Below are 22,391 nucleotides of genomic sequence, written 5' to 3' on the forward strand. Positions count from 1 at the left end.
CTTGAAGGGTCACTAGAGTAGATCCAGTAAGAAAGAGGACGCTCAGTCTACTGAAGCATCGGCAAAGCCACCAGGCTTTGAGAACTTAGCCAGGACCAGAAAAGCACAGGTTCCAAGCAATGGTGGAGATGAACGGTGCCTGGACAGCTGAATGGGGAGAGGCTGGTAAGGGCGCTGACTGTCACTATAGAGTGTAGGATGGATTCTCTGTGCGGTGGAGAGCGCTGGAGAATTTCTGAAGTAAAAGGACTGAGATCTGAGCCTTAGAACATAATTGCTGCAGCCTTTAGTGGCACTAGTCAGATTTCTGTCACGATAACAAACACCTGAGACCATGTATAAAGGAGCAAGTTTGTTTTGGCTGACAGTCTTGAAGGTTCTGGTCCACAGTCATTTGACCCTATTGGCATAGGCTTGCAGTGAGGTAACCCATCATATCACAGTGTGTATAGGGTTAAAAATCACTTGTCTTCTGGCTAGAAAGTAGAAAAACCCACTAGTCCCTTCAGAGACAAGATGTCAATAATCTAAACACCTCCAAAAAAGGCTCTACCTCTAAGGTTTTGGCTACCTACCAACAGCAGCAAGTTGGGTGAAAGCCTGTAACATATGGTCTTTGGGGGTTATTTAAAGTCTGAACAACAAAGCAAGGTAAGGAAGTTAGTGTATCATACTTGTATGGTATAGATACAATTTCTAAACAATCATTATTAGAGTCTTAAATTTTTACCTACCCTTTCATTACTGATACTGCTATCTCTATTACTACTGCTGCTTGCTGCTTCTAGGATACAAAATACTTGCATGTACACACACAGTCACATACACACACAACACATACACACACACAACCCATACATATATACACAACACACATATACACACAATAAACACATAAAACTTGTATACACACAGATACACACACAACACACATGTACAAACACACATACATACATACCACAACACGCACATACACAGTACACATAACACAACACATAGACACACAACAAACACATACAGAAATATACACACATAGAGATATACATAATACATACACACGTGCACATATATACACACATAGATACACACAGCACACATACACATAACACATAGACACACAAAAACACATATAGAAATATACACACATAGATATACACAACACATACACACAGATACATCTACATAAATACACACACAACAGATACACACTCATACACATACATACATACACAACACACATATGTAAACAATACAATACACAACACACATATGTGAACAACACAATACATACACACAAACACATATACACACAACACAAACATACACACATATACACATAATACATACACACATAGACACACACAACATACACATACACACAAAACACATACATATACACACATACATACCTCTCACTCAACTGTTCCTGTGGTTTGGGGAGCTTCTTTTACTGTCCACTGTAGCAATATCCATATTTCCGGTTTCATTGGCTCAGTTGGTTCTGCTTCCCCATACCCAGCCTCATGCCCTCTGCTCCTCCAGCCTTGAAGAGTAATGGCTACTTCCTTTGTTACCTTAGCAACTAAGCCGCCATTTTCTGCTAACTCTGGATGCGAAGGGACTCAGTGTTCTGTTTTCATTTAGGCTACTGTGATAAAACGCCCTGAACTTAAGAGAAGAAAGGGTTTATTTGGCTTACAATATCAGGTTATAGTCTACATAGAAAGTTCCAACCCTGCCAGTGCTACATGGTGAGACAGTCTATAAATAAATGAAAATAAACTGCCTCATAATTTTCTCTCAAACCCCATATTCCTACCTTGATAAAATATCTATTTACTTATATGTGCAAACCAGAAACACCCACTTTTCTCCCCACCTACATGTGATTCGTGAGAGTATCCTGTGGAGAGAATCCACACTTTTATCCATCTTCCATCCATTCTATTCTCTATACACAGAGGTACCATTATTTTATCAGCAACAACTGTAGACAGACTTCCGTGAGACCTCTCAAGAGTAGCCAAGTCAGTAGCTTTTCCTTTGCACTGCCCTTGGCTTTTCCTCGGCCCATTCCCATATCACCACCAAGAGGAGACACAATCTCAACTGGGTAGCTTAATTTGAGACATGCAAGACAATCAGGCACAATGGCATGACTGTAACATGTGATTGTGTGTGTAAGTATGTGTTCGCAAAGTGTAGTTCTTGCTTACGAATAAAGTAAGCAACTCCTTGTCTGCCCCAGGCCTCCTCTGTTTTAGAAAGAGAGCTGTGCATGCTAACTCCCAAGAAACCCACGTGTCTGCACGCCTGGCTAGAGAGCAGTGTCTGATGCTGACTGAGAGTTTCAGGGAGGCTGAGCTGGGGTTTCTGCTTCACTGAAATGAGCTGGAATTATGCTTTTTCCCCTTGACAAGTAACTAATGGGTTCAGATTAACTGGAAAGAGGTGACCAGCCCAACTATTTTACATGTTGTAATGAAGTCAGATCGCCCACAGTTTTGACAAAAATGCCAATTCTTTGCACTTTAAAATATTATCTTTCCTTGGCTTCCAGCCACCATGTTACCCCAGTTTTCCTGTAATTTTAATTTCTTATCTCTTTTGATGTGTCTTCTATCTCTCCAAACGCTGGAATACTCCAAATTTCTGTGTCTGGCCCTATTGTTTGCTCAATCGAATAGCCACTAAATGAATGACTTCATTGTCTAGCTGACCAAATTCATGATCAAATACAAACAGAGCTAGAACTCAAGGCCAGGGAATAAAAGCCTATGTTCATTATTTTAAAAACATTTGCTATGAGGAGTATGGTCATGCCACTGACTAGGCATCAGGCACAGGAGCATTTAAACATGCACAGGACTCTCCCATGAGAACTGGATCACAGAGATGAAAACTGAACCAAGAATAACATAAGAGAAAAATTGGAAAGATTTATATTTTCTAAAGACAGATACCACACCCCCCAAATACACAAGAAAATTATCAAGCCATGAATACTGACCAAAAGAATTAGATATATGTTCCCCACTGAAGAAAAGTAACAAAGGAAACAATGAAATTTAACACTGGTGGGATTCTCACAGGAACAGAAAGCCGGGAAATATGTGTCTGCCCTACACCAAATATCATTGTTGTGCCAGTGGGTGCCCACTGTAGCTCCAGAATCCATATCTCTCAGTGCTTGAGGACTGTGTGTCTTCCTGCCCAGCCAACCTCTGTTTGAAAAAGCAACGGGTATTATGAACTCAAAGAGAGAATCTTTATTGTTTATGCTATCCAGCCACTCATTTATTAATTTGCCTAGGCTGTCATAACAAATCAAAGCTAGGATGCCTAACTGGTTTGATGACTGAAGGGCAAGGATCATGATGTCAGCAGGTTTGACTTTTTCTGGAACATTTTTCTGAGTTAACCATTTTTTTTTTTTGGTTCTAAGTTGACCTTGCGTAAGTACATCCTTGCCACCTCTCTCGTCTGTAAGGAAATTGGCCATATTTGATTAGAGTCCTACCCTATGGCATCCATCAAACTTTGTTACCCTTTTAAAGGCCGCCTTCTAATAATAGCCATTAGGTAGAGCAGGGCTCCAACACAGGAATTGAAAGGGGCCATGATCCATTAAATCACCTCTGGCAACTGTTCCTGTTTCAGAGAACTGTACCGTCATTGACCAACTGCGCAGGCTCAACTTGGAAACTTCAAGATTCCTTCCCTGCCCATCCTCCTCTTCAGCACTCTATCCATGCTTGTTATATAAACTTAGAGATGTGCACACACATCTGTGCACCCAGAAAAGCCCCAATGATGGAAACAAAGAGATGACTTCATCCAAGTAAAGGCTGGGAAACCAGGAAGTTTAAGTGTAGTTGCTTACAAGAACATGTCCAACTTCCTTGGTAGCTATACCAAGGAAGGAAAAACGCCCTCTCTTTGTTACCCAAAAGTCCTTGTGGGAAGGCGGGGTCTTACATAGTCCCCCGTACTGTAAGATGGAACGTTGGGAGCCTAACCTTACAGGGTTCCCTTGTGCATAGAAACAAGTGCAGACAGTTCAACAGGACAATGGCCAGGTGGTGCTCAAGGGCACTCTACAAGAGCCATCCCTACCAAGCCCTGTCTCACCACCCCTGCTGTGAAAACGCATCCTCCATCACCCCCTTCGTACTGTATGATAATAGTCTCTTAACTGGTTTACCGTTTCCTCTCTTTTTCTACCACAGTTGTTTCCAGGAAATCCACTAGCCTCGTCCCGCAAAGTCAAATAGAGCCTGTCACTTTCCTAATGCAAGGGTCCGACTGCTTCGTTTTCTCGTAGCCTAAAGTCCATGTCTGTGCTACAACATTGTGTAGAATGGACTTGGAGCTACTGAGAACTGGCTTCATGCGGCTTTTGTTTGTGTTTTCATTGATTCGCTGCTCAAATGTAACTTCTGTGATGATGAATTTACCCGAGTTTTCTGTTTAAAGTACATCCCAACCCCATTCCTGTACCCTTCTTTATTTTCCCTCAAAGCATTTGCGACTGCCTATGTGTGCCCATATTGCATATGTATGTATTTGATGATCATTAGTCTTCTTACTAGGCTTTATATTTTATGAAGACGTTTTGTTTTCTGATGTACCTCTAGCAGAGAGAACAGTCTTTTATTCAGAGTCAACAAACACTAACTGGACAAAATCAATTGCGTCACTTGTAACATCCTAGTTTGCCACCTCTCCTTTTTCTGAGCTGTGCAATGCCTTCTTGTTGCTCTCTGGGTAAAACCCTCCCTCTTTTCAACTTCTCCCCTGACTGATTCTATCACAGCATAAGGTCCATCCTACACTAAGCCTTTTACAGCCGGAACAGTGCTCATCCCTATTTGACTCTAGCACAGTAGCTAAGCAGCCATAACCAAGTGAAGGAATTGCATGAATCAGACCGTGTACAGAGTCTTGACTTTACACCGGACCTGGTTAACATGTGGGTTAAATGATGGCAATACAATCAGTAAGATTTAGCTCACAGATTGTTTTGTAAATCGAGTTAATTTAACAAATATTCACACAGCGCCTATCCTGTACTTGACACTCCCTTAGATTGTGTGGATATTTTAAATGACTAAAATTACCAACGATTCATATTCGTGGGATGCATGCTCAAATAAAGGGAAGATTATGCAGTAGTAATGAGTACGGTTGAGAAGATGGAGCCAGAAGGAGAGTGGGTGTGTCTGGTGTCATACATACGTATGATGTATGTGGAGGTCAGAAAGACCCTCATAAAGATGATGACATGGAATGGAGACTCATCAGGGTTGAGGAGATCTAAGGACAGAACATTTCAGTCAGAAGCAACAATGAAAGAAAAGTCTCTGAAGAAATGCTATCTACAATGTCCACACAATGACCATAGTCTAGACCATAAAATCACTCTCAAAAACTTCACATGGGGGCTGGGGAAATGGCTCAACAGTTCAGAGGACTTGCTGCTCTTCCAAATGACCCAAATGAGGTCCCCAGCACCCATGCCAGGCGGTTTACACTGCCTGTAGCTCCAGCTCCAGGCATCTGATGTCCTCTCCTGGCCTCCCCTCTCACCTGCACACACGTCACACATTTACACGACGCTCACATATGCGTTCACATACTTAAAAAGTTATTTTTATTTTTAAGATCTGGAAAGGCTCATACCATGCACTCTGTATTCTTTATCACCAATGGATTAAATTAGTATCAATTTAATAAAAATGAATAATAGAAACTGCCTGTAAAGAATTTTTAATCATTTGGAAATAAGATAACATACTTCTAAACAAGCCATAAATAAGAGATGAAATCAAAAGAGAAATTAGGAAGTATTTTGAGTGGGTTGAAACTGAAAATGCATGCAAAATCCCCAGTATTTATAGAACTGCAGCGTTCATATTCAAAAACAAGAAAGGGGCGAGGTGTGAGCACAATAAATGATATAGAAAAATGTCAACCTCGCTGTAAACAGCTGGATTTTCAACCGGAAGTGGACAGTGGGAAATCGTGGCAGGATTTTGAGCAAGTCTTAGTAATCCTCTTCATTAAGAACATACGTTAGCACATTAGGTTAGAAAGAGGGAGGACAAACAGGAATGGAAACATAAGCATTCTATAGATGATGAACAGTTCACACCACAGTCAGAATTGTGCTAGGTGCCCTGAGGGGAATGTAGCGAAGCCCACCCGAAGCACAATGGAGTTGTATCCCTCCTTGTTTTTATTCCCTTTTAGTTTTATTACAAAAACCAAAGGAGTGGAACTTTAATGTAATGTGTTTGGTCCTAGCTGATGGTAGGGCCACAGATAACACAATATCTAGTCTCTTTTCAAAGCCATGGTCTCCTCTGAGCCAGCCACCTACCATGGTCTCCTCACTGATGTTACGCAGCTGCCTTGCATAGCTCATGAAGGGAGATCCAGGAGAAGCTCTGCCTTGGCAGAGTCAAAACTACTGGAAATGATGTTTGGGCCACAATTTACAGGCAACTGAAACCTTCTAGAAACGAGAACCAGAAGAGTTGAGGAAAACAGAGCTGATGCGGTACAAGGCAAGGAGACCTCGGCCCCGGGGGACTGTGTCTACAGACAGTTACTGATGTAATACATACAGGAAGGGTTTTTAGTGCCGTTGGCATGGGTGGCCATTTGTACTAAGTGCTTTGAGAAATGCCTGTAATCCAATACATTCCACGTTGGTGTTTGGGGTCATAATAACGGCGACTCCTCCTGCTCCTCTTTATCCTTTTCTTCCTCCTCCCTATCCTTTTTAGCCATGGTGAAGGTAGAACCAAGTGTCACCAAAAAGTTAGGCAAATTCTCTACCACTGATCTGAACCCCTAGCCCTAACTTACTTTACCACTCTTTGACAGGACAACCCAGTCCCGAGGTCCCATAGCTGGCACCCGGGGAAGAGTCCTGGGCGGAAGTGAATGCCATGTAAAGACGTCACCAGCCTCATCCGCACTCAGTCACTTCTGCTGACATCTAAATGTTTGCAGTTTCTGTTTAGCACCGAACCCTTCCACTTGGGAAAGCCCAGTTTGTCGGTGACATTTCCGGTCTGGTCACAAAGTCACCTACTGGCTGTTGTGTGCTCTAAAGTGATGTTTTCCAAAGATGATCATCATTTTGGAAACTGTGTGTGTTTATTGGTGTTAAAACAAAGGTGCTGAACCAAGGAATCCACACATGTCATCTTGAAATCAGCAGAGGAAATCATTGCCCATGAAACACATACAACATATGCATAACCAGTTTTGAGTGTTGCTGAGTTTTACCAGGTTCTTCGGAATGTGGTAGGTTTGGAATATTTGCAATAAATTTCTGGAAACCTTTGTGTCATTTTCCCTCTAGACAACGTTGCGATGTATATTTGGTTTCTTTGTAGACGCCCATTGAGGTCTACCTGACATTTACACGTAGGATAACAGCTTACTATTCATACCTTTAAATTCGTGTGGAGCTTAAAGCCCTGAGCTCAGCAGCATCAGGATAGGAAGGTATGGGAGCATATGCAAGAAGCATTTGCAAGAAGAAAAGGAATGAGGTGTTCAGAAGCAAAGGCCAATTCGTACTGGTTTGCTGCACTAAAGACGTCTTCTGCCTCCGGTACACCCAGTGTCTGGCATCAAGCCAGTGATTAACGTCAGCTTTTTCCTCGTTGTTGGAAATACTGTGATCATTTTATGCTTATGAAAATAAGATGGGGATGGTGATAATGTCAGCATAGACTTCTATTTCTTTACCATTTTTACTAGACAGGCTCTCAATGTGTTGCTCAGGCTGGCTTCATACTTATAATCCTTTTGCCTCACCTCCGTAAACACAGGCATTACAGACCTGTGCCCTCACACCCAACTTATAAAAAAGTATTTTGGAGAAGAATGAAGCTTGTTGAAAGTGTTCAAAGAGATACACTAACCAGTTACTTACTGTCATTTCTTGACCCTCGGTGTGCTCTGAAAATGTATCAACAATGTTAGCCCAGAAGAGTAAACTTTTTCTTTGACTATTATGAGTATGTGTTCTTCTAAAGTGAATTTACACATTCAAAATGACTCTAGTCAAAATTCCAGTGGCATTCCCCTGACGCACACACACACACACCAAAGCTCTTCTAGACTTAATCAGGAAACATACACACACACACAGACACACACACACACACAGACACACACACACAAAAACTAGAAGAAAAAGCAAAACAAGAAAAAGTAATAGAGAAAAGAAAGCAGAACTATTACAAAGATAAAAGTGAGATTAATGCTATCAGGCACAATATGTTACCTATATGCTCTGTTGCTTTCGAAATAAAAAATAGATTGATAGTAAGCTCTAAGTGAACTGAAAATGTCGAGGAAACAGAACACATCAAAGACAGCAGACAGTGCTAATAAAGGATGGAGCAGTCAATGAGAAACTGAAGCTTGTGCTGTCTGAGGAGACAGTGAGCAATTCGAGAAAAAAGCTTTTAGTTTTAAAGCCTCATTTTACTTTTTATTCTAAAATACATTTTAGATAATTAAGGAAAGTTACATGAAAGAATCAGAGAAAAATTAGTAAAAAAAGAAAAAGTAAAATCATTATTTACCCAAAATCTAGAGGTAAATGGTTTGCTAACTTTGAGAACAGTCGAAGGTGTAAGGAAGGCACTGACATATAAAGCAGACATAGTTTTCAGACTTTACTACATAAACTTTAAGCAAGCATTGTGAAATGCCCACAGAAACACTAAAAATGGACATTTTGTTGTATTATGAACGTATTATAAGTTGCCAAAAACTCTATAAGAACTCAAGAACAAAGGCAATGGGTTTTTGATCCTACTGCACGTACTGGTTTTGTGGGAGCCTAGGCAGTTTGGATGCTCACCTTACTAGACCTGGAGGGAGGTGGGTGGTCCTTGGACTTCCCACAGAGCAGGGAACCCTGATTGCTCTTTGGGCTGACGAGGGAGGGGGACTTGATTGGGGAAGGGGGAGGGAAATGGGAGGCGGTGGCGGGGAAGAGACAGAAATCTTTAATAAATAAATAAATGAAAATACAGAAGAAAACAAAACATTGATTTTATAATCAACCAATACCTGTGAAATTCCTGTATCCATTATAATGAACACATAAAATGCCCCCAAGATATAACCGGTTTGCTACCATATTGCATTTTTCTAATTGTTAATATAAATTGTTAATTGTTTCTAACTGTTAATATAAATTGTTAGTGTAAAGATGGTATCAGATGTTTTGTGTCATAAGGCACTAGTATCTTTGTCTTCCTGCTTTTTCTTAATTTTTTAAAGATCCTTAGTGATAAGCATGACATTTATACTTGGAAATTTTAAAGGGACAGCACATACCTCTAGCAATTAAGAAAAGTGTCTCCCCTGACTGGGGTGAGCGTTCAACAAGACCCACTGAGAACAACGTCAGCACCTCCCACCAAACACTGTTAAAGAGTCTACCTAGAGACAACAGCGGCTCTCACTGAGGAAGATGCCTTTCTTCTCGCAGCATCTGCTGGATGGGGAATTACTATCTTTCTGTCAACTTAAATGACAGGTAGAACATAGGTTTTAAGGACTGGAAGGCAGTTCAGTCTGCGCAAGCCTGGGGACCTGAATTCAGATCCCCGCACTGGAATAAAAGGTCAAGCGCAACAGAATTTGTTTCTATCTCCCACGCTGGGGATGGTATGGGGCTAGGAGCATCCTTGCAGCTCACTTGAGAGCTAACCTACCCCAACAAGTGAGACCCAGTCTCAGAAATACGGGGAAGAGCAACTGAGGAAGACAGCCAAACAATACCTCTGGTATGCACCCATGCACTCACGCATACTTGAGGACACACACGCACACACCACACACACGCGCGCACACACATGTACACACACACACATGCACCACACACACATGCACACATATATACCCACGTATGCATGCGCACACTCACACAACACACACATGCACACAGATGCACACATGCACACACACACACATATGCACACACCACACACACACACGCACACACAGACACAACACACATACACACACCACACACACATGCACACACACAGGCATACAGATGCACACACATGCACACATACACACCCACGTACGCACATACACACACACATGCACACATACGCACATACATGCACACATGCACACACACCACACACACGCACACACACACTCACACATGCACACACCACACATGGAAGAAGCATGTCTCACAGAAGAGCATATCTAGAGCATGTGTATCCAGCAGAGAGACTGCTACGGTTTCCCAGGCAGAACAACTGAAGTAGCAGCTATGAGTTCCTAGGAATTTTCCTGGAGTTAGGTTTTGTGTCTAAAGGATCAGAGAACATCTTACCATTTAGCTCCCTTTTGAAGAAAAGGAAGAAAGGGAGAGATGGGGGCATTGGATTTCTTCTGATAGAGGTGTTACGCGTGTAACCCCACCTGTGCAGACTGATCTGTGGAGGCAGCAGCAGGTGAGGAGGTGTGGGAGGGGCACCTCAGGTGCTCACTGAAATCTGAGGAGACACATAAGGGAGGACATCGCACAACAGACGGAAGGTTTGGGAAGCCACCTCATTCCTTACTCTGGAAGTCAGGGCTGGCTTCCTCAGTCCTTGTACTAGGGCATCAGCGAATCAGTCATATTCAGAAATTCATACTTTTTCCTTTGAAAGATCTATTTGGGGTTTGCTTAGAGTCACTGCCTCACAGAGACATTTTGGAGAATGTGTGAACCCCCAGGAATATGTAACTGTGAGTCGGATTGGAAATGAGTTCAGAATATGGGGTAGGGGAAAGCTGACCTCTGAAGTGCCTATTGTGGCATCTAAAATCAGTCCTATAAAATTAAAGCAAGCGTCCCTGTCTCAACCCTACCCAACAATGGTACACAAAGAAGGCGGGGAGTGCTTACTGCCACTTGCTGTGGGGATTTCCAGCTCAGGACTCCTGATGGAAGGCTGCCTTATATGAAGTGAGGACAGGACACTCAAGTGTTTGTATTTAGCCTTTCTTAATTCCCTGGAGCCTGGAAACAATGTAGGAATGACGGGAATGTAGAATGAAAGGGTCTGGGTTTTGTCTGCCATGCGTGAAGCCCTGTGCTTCATCCTCAGCTTCATTTGAACATCATATAAACCGGGTGGGCGTGGTGTGCACTTCTAAGCCCAATGCTTTGTTGGTGGATGAAGGAAGACAAGGTCATCCTCCTAGGCTATCTGGGAAGTTCAAGGTCAGGCTGGATTACAGGAGACTCTATTAAAATGAGTAAGAGGGAAACTAATTTGAAATCTATTGTCAGGACTGACCATTTTCTATAACCTTCCTGAGTCTAAATCAGCATTAAAAAGAAAAAAAATCCCTACAAACCTGATGTAGAAACACACACACCCACTGCAGAACAAATCGTTTATTAAGTGGCATGGCCCATGATAAAGAAAACCATTTGATGGTTTTCATTCATATACTAACTATAGACAGTAAGGGGAAACACAAAATATAGAAATAACCTTGTGCTGGCTAATCCTGCTTGTCAACCTGGTACTTTGGGAAGAAGGAAGCCCAATTGAGGAATTGTCTCCATCTGATTGGCCTGTGGTCATGTCTGTAAGGCATTTTCTTGATTGCTAATTGGTGTTGACAGGCCTGGCCCTTGGTGGGTGGTGCCATCCCTAGGCAGGGGCCCAGGGGTGTATGTATAAGAAAGGCAGCTAGCAGACTGTCAGCCTGGAAGCAAGCCAGTTTGTGCTCCAGGCTCAGGGCTGGACTGTCAGCTGGCGTAAGCCTTTTCCTCCCACATTAACTTTGGTTGGTCCTTATCACAGCAGCAGAAAGCAAACTAGGAAAGCCTATTCCACTAAAACAAGACAAGAGTGGTAAAAACCTACAAGATGATCAGATAGAAAAATCCCTTAGAAAACTGTCAGCCCTCCACAAATTAATAGTCAATGGAAAGTTCTATTCTCATTCTAATGTTTTGTTCTTAAACCACATGAAAGTTGTGAAAGAATTGATGCAAAAATAAATGGGGGATAATGCCTTCAAAGTAGTCCACAGCCTAAGCCTGGATGCAGTTGGGCACATGTGCTAGGGCAGTTACGTGTTACAGAAGAACCACTTAACTAATTCCAGGTTAGTAGGATCCTACTGATAGAACAGGCAAAGCTGCAGCTCCCAGAAAATATTCAGTTTCCTAAGACAACATAATAGATTAAAAATTAACTGTTTTGATCTACCATGGAGAAAAGTTAGATAAGTTAATAAATGGCATAACTGTAGACCAACATGGAAGGTAAAGTTTAGTAGTTACCTCACAAATAACAAAAATTTCAAATACACTCAGTGTATGGTGTGTGTATGTGTCTACAACATTTGGTTCTTATCATTTGTATCTCAACATTCTTCCCATCAGTTCGTATCACTTCATCTCACTATGGCCTAGTCACTTTTTAATGTAGTGGTTTATTTAACTTTTTTTTCCCCCAGCAACAGGGATTGATCCCAGAGAACAATCTTCCACTATGTCTTCTGAGGCATTGATGATACATTTTGCAAATTTTGTGTGTGCGCATGCATGTGTGTGTGTGCGTGCATGTGTGTGTGTGCGTGCATGTGTGTGTGCGTGCAGGTGGAGGACAGAAGACAGCCTCAGATGTCATTCCTTGGATACCTTTTTTTTTTTTGAGGCAGCATCTCTGGTTGTCCTGGAGACATCATCAAATAGGCTAGACTAGCTGGCCAGAGAACCGGGATCCCCGTCTCAACCTCCCATCCCTCCATCACAGTGGTTACCGTTCACACCACCATTACCCACTGTCTACATGAGTGCTGGGAATCCAACTCATACTGTCGCACTTTTTTTGTTTGTTTTTCAAGACAGGTTTTCTCTGTATAACAGCCCTGGCTGTCCTGGAACTCACTTTGTAGACCAGGCTGGCTTCGAACTCACAGATATCTGCCTGCCTCTGCTGGGATTAAGGCATGTTGCCACCATGCCTAGCATGATGTCGCACTTTTCAGGCGTGTGTGTTTTACCAACCATCTCCTCAGCTGACTAGTTTCTTTTTGATGAACATCTAGTTGTCTCAGATCTGGGTTTGCTAATGTTAGAGTCACAGAAGAGCAACATCAGACTGAAAAGGCTCAAGTTTGAAAGTCCTAGTAGGAATCGCTAAATTCCTGGCGTGAAATTACTCTTTGTAGATGGGATTGTTCTTTTGGTTGATTCATGGGCAGCTTCATTTACCCTCCCTTACACTCACTCCTATATTGTCAGGACAAGTATCCATTAGGCAGTTTCCTTGCTCATAACTGAAGATTGAGTAGGATTTCTAAGAACAGTAGGGATAGAACAGAAGTTCTTAGATTTCAGATTTGAAAAAAAAATAGGAAAAATGCAGTCATATAAGTACTAAATGAGACAGCAAAATCTGTTACACATACTTTAAAAGTATAGGAGATAAAATGGATGAAAGATTTCTTAAGATATAGAATATGGCTATTTTCTCTATATTAACCCAAATTGATTGAAATGCTAAATCTACGCAGAGCTAACATTTATGGTTATTATTGCTGATGATAACGAATTGTCAGAAGCAGGTTCTTCTACACCATAACAAAAGTCAGTACACTGTGTGGTCCTGAGATGAGGCTCCAGAAATGCGAAGAAGGGTTAGAGCCCACACACCTGCACCACGTCCTGCCGGATCGGTGCTTGGAGGATATTCTTCCCTGGTTCACTGATTTCAGGGATGCCCTCAGGAAGAAGATATTTTGCCAACAATTCTCTAAATCCTTGGAAGCCACAAGGTGGAAGGAGAGAACCAGTTCACCCCGGTTGCCCTATGACCTTCTCACGTGGACCATGCTGTGTGTGTGTGTGCATACTGATTTACAATGTTTTAAAAAAGAAGAGAAGCTTGCATATGCAGAGCCCTTCCGTGTGCCAAGCACTGGGGTGAAGCATGTGGCACCTGCCCTCTGTTTTATATTTGCTTAATACTCTACAACTCTGAGGCCCCTTCCAGTGTGCTACTCTAGTAGGAGGTAATCAGCACACAATGGAGTCCTTAGGGGTGTGGTTGTGAAAATGCCCTCGTGAGTAGAACAGAGGTTATCAGCACCTGAGGATGGGCCATAGTTGGCAGAAGCCACCTCACCAAGGTGTGACTGGAACATTATCTCACCACTAACATAACTGCAACCTTCCGCCAGCTTTCCCCATTGCCCACCTCTCCATGACAGCAGTGAGTGACTCACAGGGAACACAAAAGGCCAGTCCACCTCAAATGCTAACAGTGTTACTGCACCATGTTAGCACCGTGGTCCCAACCCTTTCCCTGAGACCGTCTGTCTGAGCAGCAACTCACCCTTTCCTGTTTTGTTCCCTTCTCGTTGATGCAGGCTTTGCTGAGGAATACTCCCTTGGGAAATCACTTGACCTGAAGCTTGACTTCTGGAGGACTGTGTCACCTCTCCGGCAAAGGGGATTGGGTATGTGGACCATATTTCTACCACACCTAGCAATTTCTAATCTTCACACATGAACCTGGCAATAACTCTTTAAATAACTATCACAGCTTCCTTTGACCAACAGACAAATTAAGATCAATGCAGTGAGTGAGATTCAGCAAGAAGGCAAATTCTAAAAAGAGCATTTAGTTCCTCAAAAGTAGCTATCCAGGGCTTCTCTTCCCAGAGGGTTGCCTTGACTACTCAACTTCAGGATCAGTCATTCCAACTTACCACACAGCTGCAAAAGTCATGTCCACCCTACAGAGATCCTCTTCCTCACTTTAGACACTGCCAGCCAACATTCCACAACATTCCAAGATAGTTGGGACACACATGCTTACACATCCTATATCCAAACCTTAACACTATGTCAGAATTGACCAAATGGAAGAAAATCTAATTAAACAGAGGGGAATGTCAAGCAGATACCAGTGAAATAATTTACCTCCCAAAGGTGATAACAAAATCTGAGATTTTGCTATAACTTAAGCGAAATCTTAAGAATCTTAGAAAGTGGAATCCAGGTAGAGGAAGTGTGCCACTGGGGCATGCCTTTGAATAAATATATTGGGACCCTGGTCCCTGGACACCACCACTCCCTGTCTCTCTGTCTTCTGTCTCTCTGTCCTCCCCACTCCTTTTTCCTCCTTTTCTCTCTTCCTCCCCCTCTTCCACTCTTCCTCCCTTCCCCCTTCTCTTCTGGCCACCATGAAAGAGCATTCTTTGTTCTATGTGCTTGATGTCTCACCTCCCCACAGGCCCATGATGACTGAGCCAAAGGCAGTCTCTGCAGCTGTGATTGGAAACAGCCACACCTTTAAGTGTTGATTTCGAATCTTCTGCCATGGTGATGGACAGCTGACCAGCACAGCTTCACTCTGTAAAGATGCTATCTAATGAAGTCCAGCTGTTTGAAATCCAAAGCCTCAATACCTTTAACTGTAGCAGAATACTGAAACAATGTCTCCCTGACACTTCTTCCAAATATTTCTCCCAGCACGATGCTCACCAGGTAAGCGATGTTGTCTTTAGTTCTCTGGATGTCTCAAAGTGCCATATCCTTTGGATATCTCCTGGCTGCACCTTTAATCTTAGGACATATGTATTTTTCTGCTTCCAGCTTAGTCTCTTGCAGGAGTCACAATGAAGAAAGGTGACCGGAGGTGGCAGTAATTACACCGTCACACAGATACCACTTTTTCTTCCACAGCCAGAAGACAGGGATGAACTGTGGCATCAGAAGCAGAGACGTGAGATTTATAGCTACAGGATTTTCAGGCTGAAAATGAAGAGGGAGAAGCGGTGTGGCAGGCAGGGCACAGGGGGCATATGAGCGCTTGGCACTGCAATAAGTCACTGTAAGTGAGTTACAGCTGCAGATGAATCTAGAAGCAGCTCAGTCCTCAGGGCCAATACCATCGCTATAGTTTGGTTTTCCTCACAGGTCTCAAATCTAGTTTGTTTGCAAAAAGCGCTTGCAAGGGTTTCAAGTAATCAACATGAAAAGATTGACGCATGAAGCAGGGTTGGTGCTCTTTAGTGCTCTCCGTCCACCATGGTGTCAGCACTCCTTGCATCTGTGCGCCTTGGTTCAGAACCATCCTAAACACTTCTTGAAAGGATGAAATCAACTTGGTCATATGGACATCTGCATTAGTGAGGATGTCTTTCTGTGATCTAGATGCACGCTGATACTGAGAACAACTTGCCACCTAGCAACACAGACTGGAAACCTGGGAGCTTGGGAGATGGTATTCTTCTAAAGAAAAAAAAAACTTGATTCTCCTTCTTTGGTCTCTTTCTTTCAGTTTTTTATTTCAATTCAGCGGATAAGACAACAGGGGTACAACTAAGATGAGCAGGAAGGACACCCCTTCCCAGAGCGCGTACCAGAAAAGATGTCTCCGCTTCCGCTCTCTTCACTCCCATCCTCAGCGCAGGCGAGCTGAAATCATGCCAGAGGAGCACAGCTGTATCCCAGCAAGTCATTCTCCGCTCCATCAGAAAGGGGGGTTTTGTGGACTACCAACTATTTTTACTTCATGTTCCATAAAAAGATTGTATTTTTTTGAGAAATTCCACAGAGGAGAAAGGACACTGGGGGACGAAGGACGTGACTCTGGAGGCTGGCAGGGTGTGGGGTAGAAACTTGTCCACTCGTCTTTGCCTTTCGTGTTCTTATTGCTCTCACTTCGGATTCCCGGATGCTTTCCTGTGCTGTTTTTGAAACCAAGCCATAGACATTTCTCAGAAACATGAGAACCACATCCAAGGGCGTCTTCTATTATCCCCTTTTTAACCTGAGCAGCCTTTGCCTGGCTTGCATCGTGAGTTTCTCTGTGTAACAGAAGTTAGAGTGCACCGCTCATGTGAGCTACGCAAATCCTTTTGATTTCAGGAGAGACAGTTCTCCTACAAGTGACAGCGCTACCCCTCCCTCATCTTTATTGTCTGACTTTAGACCGCGACACTTTTTTATACAGCAGGATTTCTTCTCTCATAAAATAAAGACGCTCTTTCTTCCCTGCATATGGTGGTAAACAGAAGAAAGGCCAGTTCTACTCAGATAAATACTGCTTACCAAGCAGTATAACCACACAGCAGAGGACTCTGTTTGAGATTGTGGTTTTAGGGTTCAGGCTATTTGAATTCCATTTGCTTAGCTGACTAATCTTTCTCTTTGATAACACTGGTTAGAATTTTCCTTAGATAGAGGAAAGGCAAAATGATAAGAGCACATTAATACGTTTGTAATTCCTTTAAAAGTCTCTCCGGCTACCGTGCAGAGAGCAGCCTAGGGAGGAAAAGCCCATCACAGGGGGAGACCAGTGAGGCAGCTGGTGCATGGGCCACATATGAGACAAAACCTGACTTGAGAGGTCAGCTCATTTATACAAGTTGTGGAAGTCAACAAGCATTTCACTGACGCCAACTTTACCTCCCTTTCCTACCCTACCAGAGGGCAATAAATCAGCGCAAATCAAACAGCACTGCCTTGCCTTCCTTCCATGCTAGCTTAGGCCACACGGTGGGCATGGCTTGGGTAAAGTACATGGTTCTTGGCCTTTGTTTCCTGATCTTGGGAAATGGAGCAAATGCCAGCACCTGCCTTGGTGAACTGTCCCGACTAACAGGGGACATGGACCTGCCTCCGTGAACTGTCCCGACTCACAGGGGACATGGACCTGCTTCAGTGAACTGTCCCGACTCACAGGGGACATAGACTTGCCTCCGTGAACTGTCCCGACTCACAGGGGACATGGACCTGCTTCAGTGAACTGTCCCGACTCACAGGGGACATAGACCTGCCTCCGTGAACTGTTCCCACTAACAGGAAACATGGACCTGCTTCAGTGAACTGTCCCGACTCACAGGGGACATAGACGTGCAGTATCCAGAATAGTTCCTTCCTAGAAGTAAGCATTGCCTACATTTTTGCTGACCTCATCAAGGATGTAAACGGGACAATGTGGCTCGTGGCCCCTAGAGGACAGCAGAGGAATAGTTATAGAGGTACACAGGGCAGGTGCATGCAAGTTACCAAAGATGAGGCGTTGTCTGAGGAGAAAAATGCTGAGGAGAAAGTTGCTACTTGGCATGCAAAATGGAAGCCGAGCCAGAAACAGTTGCATATTTGGTCTGGGGAGTCTTTATAATAGCCCAAAGATTGGTGTAGACAAAGATATGGGTAAGTGAGCCGCTAGGAGGGACCAGGCACAGCCTTGGGGACACACTTCTAGGAAAACGCACTCATAGGGCTAGCCAGCTGACCTTGGCTTTTGAGGCTGCGGCTGGGGACTCTGCTTTTTCTCCTGGTGACCTAGGCTTTCTTGAAGCATACCACATGGGTTACAAGTGTGAGTATCCAGGCAAGGACAGAAAGAAACCGCATCACATTTTGTGGCCCAGCCTCTGACATGATGTTTGTCACAAACCTGCCTATTTGAGGGGCATGGGATACTGGCCTCACTTATTTTGTTCATTTTCTTACATTATATATTTCTGTTGTTTTTTTTTCTTTGTTTATTTGGCTTTGTTTTACTGTTTGTTTTGAGTCAGAGGGTCACTATGCAGCCCAGGCTGGCCTTGAATTTATCAGCTCTCTGCCTTCTAAGTGTGAGGATATAGACATGTGTTCTCATGCCTGACTTTATACCTCACCGTTGATGGGAGAGTTTAGGGAAAATATTCTGGAAAAACATAACATGGGAAATATTTTGACCACTTTTTTGTTTGTTTGTTTTGTTATTTTGAGACAGGGATTCTCTGTCTAAGTCCTAGATATCCTGGAACTAACTCTGTAGACCAGGCTGATCTTGAACTTACAGAGATCCACCTGCCTCTGCCTCCCAAGGGTGGGATTAAAGGCGTGTGCCACCACCGCCCGGCTCGCCCATTATTTTTAAGACAATCAAGCATCAAGCAATTTCCTAGAAATGCATGCTAGAAGCTATCTTTGATTTTCATACACAAAGCATAAGCAATTGTGATTGAAAAACACACCCCAGGTTCATCCAATCTCACTGCCTGCACTGTCCCTAACAGCAGCCACCGGAGATGCAGCTTGGAGCAGCCTGGGTACCACTCAGTGGAGCAGCCTGGGTACCACTCAGGGCTCTTCCCTCAGCTGTAGCCAGGATCCTGACTGACTCTGCAGGAGAGGATGGCAGGATGGTCAGTGTGAAGATAAGTTCAAGTCCATTAAGGAAAGGATGTTTTCAAACACCCTCAAGGCAGGGATCAAAACCACAACGTGACATATTATAACGGTCAGGGTCTATTGAGAATGTAGAGCATACTTGTGCATGTGTGTGTGCATGCATGCGTGCAAGAATGTGTGTGCGAGGCAATGGAGAAGTTCCCTGGGAAAGTACCAGCCTAGGTTTCTGATACAGCAGAAAAACACAGTTGAAGCTTCAAGGATGCTTAACCACATAGAACCATTCTGGCCATCAGGAAATAAAACTGCCACAATTCAGCTACAATTTCCTCATCTCTGCAGGCTTAGAATGTTTAAATGATTTCATTCACACCTAGGTTTAAAGATTACATATTTTTTTAAAAAATTAAGTAATATTTTAAAATTAAGACATGATTTGGTTTGCTCGCATATCTTACCCACTTCTGCCTACCTCTCACCTGCCTCCCTCCTGCCTCCCACCTACCTCCTATTCACTTCTGCCTACCTCCCACCTACCTCTCACCCACTTCCCACCTGCCTCACTTCTGCCTCCATAGCCTCCCACATGCCTCCACCTGTCTCCCACCCACTTCCTTCTCCCTCCCACTGTCTCCCACCTGCCTCCTACCTTGTCTTCTTGCCTTTTCTTTTTCTCTCACCTCTTCCATACATCTACAACCCTGCACAGTCGCGGCCACCTCAGTGCCCAGTGCTTCCACCATGACCACACTCTGGATCTCAGCAGGCCTTTTGCTGCTGCCACTGACCATGGCTGATGCTCCATCGCCTTCTCTTTGTTCTTCTCTTTGTTCAACCCTCTAGTGCTAAAGGGTGGACAAAGAAAATAGCATTCAGGTAAGCTGTTTTACTGGGCCTAATGTTGCACTATCAAAGGGCATCATATGAGGCCAGCTCTTAAATAACACAAAAATGACCCAAGTTGTTTGATTATATTCCTAGGAAGTTGGGATCACATAATGCAGCATGACGATGAAGGAATGTGTTCAGCCAATCACAGCAACAGCTTCCAGTCCCACCAGGGAGGCCTCTCAGGGGAAAGGGATGAGCAATCACCAGCCTTGCATAGGATTAATCACAGGTCTCCCCCCATTGCACCAGTCACTTGCTTCTTGGAGAATTATGGAGGAAGAGAAGATGGCCCTTCTCCCGTCTTGTATGAGAATAGCGGCAGCCATCTGAGGTTCGCAGAGAATTGGGGAACCTGAAATCCTGTCTCCCGAGATGTGTGCAACTTGTACAGGTTAGTTTAGCTGAACTTGTGGTTGGAGCACGGTCTCCAGGAGGAGGATTTGTGGATTTATTTGTTGTGTTCCTTATAGCCGGGAATTAAAGGTGGCAAAGTTTACTCTAATATTATGGAAACTTGACGAATAAGGAAACACAGATCCACTGTGTTTAATAAAAAGGGAATATAGACCCACTGAGGTAAGGGGAAAGTCAGCATGTTGTCTTGAAGGGAGATGATGGATAAATGACTCTGGATTAGGAATGGGGTAATTGCTGATGAATTTGGGAAGGTTAATGTCTACAGGATGGTAGAAGGGCTTGATTAGAGCAGGCTCCCACAGATCAGGGAGAAAAGGTACCACAAAAACAAACAACTATTCTAGGTTTAGCTTTCTAGGTGAACCATTAAATTGAGCCTGCCAATAGAGGAGAATTGGGAATAAAACTTTTTTCAGACTAGCAAAAATTAGCATATTTATATGCTGATGAGAATAATCCACTATTTAGACAGTTCATGGTGAAGGACAAGGAAGCAATCATTGTGGGGTACATCCTCCAGGAGGCAAGGAGAAGGTTCAGTGCACAATGTGTTACAGGGCAGAGGAGCATGTGGGTAAGGAGAGGGAATGATGGCGCAAGAGGAAGCCATGGCTGGTGCTTTCTCTATGAATCATGGGTAAGAACGGGGCTTCTGCCAGCTGTGTTTTCACCAACTGGACACAAACCTAGACATAGCTTGGAAGAGTGAATCCTAATTGAGAAAATGCCTCCAATGGATTGACCTGTAGCCTATCCACTGTGGGCGGTGCCATCCCTTAGCAGATGGTCTTGAGGTGCGTAAGAAAGCAGGCTGTACAAGCCACAAGGAGCATCCTTCATGGCTTCTGCTTCAGTACCTGCTTCTGAGTTTCTGCCTTGGCTTCTCTCAACAGACTTTCCTTCCCAAGTTGCTTTTGGCCAGTATTTTGTCACAGCATTAGAAAACAGACTTAGATGGAGCTTAAAGAAGAGATGCCATCAAATCAGTTTTCACCCCAAATAGCCCCCCGAGTAAGTTATCCACTCCCAAGTGGTCATGCCTAAGCACATGTGTATATGAACAGCACCAAATAGATTCATCAAGATGTAGTATACACACATATGTGTGTGTGGCAGTAAGGAGAGAAAGGTGTTGTGAAGTTGAGAAGGAGTTGGGAAGGACATGGGGGGAGTAGTTGGAGTGAGGAGAGTGCGGGGTATAAATGTTGTAAGTACAGTACTCTAGTATAAAATCTCAGAAAATAAAAATGTTTTTAAAATCCTATAAACGAATTGGCTTATAGTTCTATGGGTTAGATGTCTGATACAGACTGTTCTCCCTGGAATAAGACCAGTGAGAGAAAATCAGTAGCATTGTCTTTCTCTGCAGGCTACAAGGAGATTCCATTTCTTCATTTCTTCCTTCTGCAGTTTCTGAAGTCCTCCCTCCTTTCTTAGTGAATGATCCCTGTTAGGACTTGAATCTGGGACAAAGAGCTGAGGTGGCTATTTAATATGTCAAAGCTAACCTGGCCACCAAGTTCTCCCAGCACCCTCTAATATAGGGGGAAGAAGACATCATTTTACATATGGATGACAAGGCAAGTCTGCTCAGGCATCAGAATATAGACAAATACCCAGAAAGAGTCCAGGCATAAATCTGGTGACCATATGAAGAACAAATGGCCATGCGGACACCCTGAGGAGCCACTAGCCTTCAGGTACTGAGTCTGGAGCACAGGACAGATTAGTCAGAAAAGACAGGATCAGAGGGGCATAGGAGCCCCCTGAAAGAGCCTGGGAGATCACTGAAAGTAGTACTTGGGATTTTATTTAAACCCAAGTGGACACACACTGAATACTTGTAGACAGATACTTGATGCTATCTGAC

General features: G+C 43.5%; 1 long non-coding RNA gene across 1 annotated transcript in view; it reads left to right on the forward strand.

Moving 5' to 3' along the window:
• The window catches only part of LOC142838778 (uncharacterized), a 45,905-nt gene extending 28,359 nt beyond the window's left edge, over positions 1–17,546 (forward strand). Inside the window, exons 2-4 of the long non-coding RNA XR_012908630.1 lie at positions 14,443–14,532; positions 15,312–15,565; positions 16,362–17,546. This is a non-coding gene — a long non-coding RNA (uncharacterized LOC142838778). The remainder of the gene's footprint in view (positions 1–14,442; positions 14,533–15,311; positions 15,566–16,361) is intronic.
• The last annotated feature ends 4,845 nt before the right edge of the window (positions 17,547–22,391 follow it).

This window comes from Microtus pennsylvanicus, chromosome 20, assembly GCF_037038515.1.
Source record: "Microtus pennsylvanicus isolate mMicPen1 chromosome 20, mMicPen1.hap1, whole genome shotgun sequence".
Lineage (NCBI taxonomy): Eukaryota > Metazoa > Chordata > Mammalia > Rodentia > Cricetidae > Microtus > Microtus pennsylvanicus.